Source organism: Octodon degus, unplaced genomic scaffold, assembly GCF_000260255.1.
Source record: "Octodon degus isolate 3935 unplaced genomic scaffold, OctDeg1.0 scaffold00037, whole genome shotgun sequence".
NCBI classification, from domain to species: domain Eukaryota; kingdom Metazoa; phylum Chordata; class Mammalia; order Rodentia; family Octodontidae; genus Octodon; species Octodon degus.
The window spans coordinates 8,735,754-8,737,258 of NW_004524613.1; positions in this window are offsets into that span (position 1 = coordinate 8,735,754).

The following is a 1,505-nucleotide window of genomic DNA, read 5'->3' on the forward strand; positions in this document are numbered from 1 at the left end:
TCCCCAAAACCAAACAAAATCCAAAACCAAACAAAGAAAAAAGCCCTACTAAGTGCATGAGTGTTTCTTTTTTTCTTTTTTATGAGTGTTTCTATAGGGATGAAATGGTTAATCAGGTCTGGAAAATTTCCCCTGGGTATTTGTTTTTTCAGAAGAGGTTAATATGAGAAAAATAATATTTAGAATGGGTGTCAGCTACCCACTGTGTGCCAGGAATGGTTCTGGATTCCACACAGACATAAGAAGATCCACTCTTCTGTCCCTAGACTTTCATTGCATAGTGGCAGAGTTAAGATGGGCCAATCATGTGAAATATAATAAATTCCAGACACATGACAGGTGCCTTTCAAGTCATCTCTGAATGAATGATGTTCATTGCCATGAGAGTTCAGAGGAGATGATATTACTTATGAATGAAATATAATAAGGAAATATTTGTAATACATTTCATTCAGGTCTCAGAAATCATTTATTTTTTATATTCAGAGAAATAGAAGGGAGGCACAATTTGGGTGAAGAGCATGCATAAAGATAGGGAGTATTTTTATTTAAAAAATGCTTTACTGAGATACACCACAGTGTTTATCCACTTAACATGTATCCACCCAGTATTTATAGGACTTGTAGAACCATTATTCCAAATTCTGGAACATTCCATCCTCTAAAAAAGAAAGCATTCTTTAACAGTTCGTCCCTATTATCTCCATCCTCACTCCTCCACACCCATGGGAATCTTGTAATACGTGGTCTTTATAACCGACTGCTTTCTTTTAGTTAGTGTATCAGCATTTCATTCATTTTTATTGCAAGACAGTACTCCGTTGGATGACTGTACCACATTTCAGTTGATGGACCTTTGGGCTGTTTCCACATTTTATTGTTTGTTTGTTTTTGGTTTTGACTGCACTGAGGGTTGAACCCAGCACCTTTGCACTAATATCCCCAGCCTTTTAAAAATTATTTTTATTTTGAGACAAGGTCCCACTAAGTTGATAAGTTGCCCCCACTGGGCTTGTTGAACTTACCATCCTCCTGCCTCAGCCTCTCAGAGTCCTGGGGCTATGGTGTATACCAGCATGCCAGTTTCTTTCTACTTTTTGACAATGAATCATGCCACAGACTTCACATACAACTTTTGTGTGGCATGTTTTCCTTCTCCAGTTCCACTCGGACAGGAATCAACTGGACAAATACTAGGTTTATGTTTAACTTTTGAAAAATGGCTTGATTGTTCCTGGAAGCTGTTGGGTATGGTTTTCCAGAAGCTGTGCGAGACGCTTCCAACTTTCCCACCTCCTCTTCTTACTTGTTGTGCACCTTATGAGCAGAGCTTCCATGTGCATGTGAAGTGCTCTCTCTTTGTGACTTTCTCATTTCTCAGTGGCTACAGTTGAGCATCTTTTCATGTGCTTGTTAGCCATTTGTACATCTTTATTTGAGAAACGTCTATTCAACTCTTGCCCATTTTCCACTGGGTTATTTACCATCTTACTATTTTTATTTTT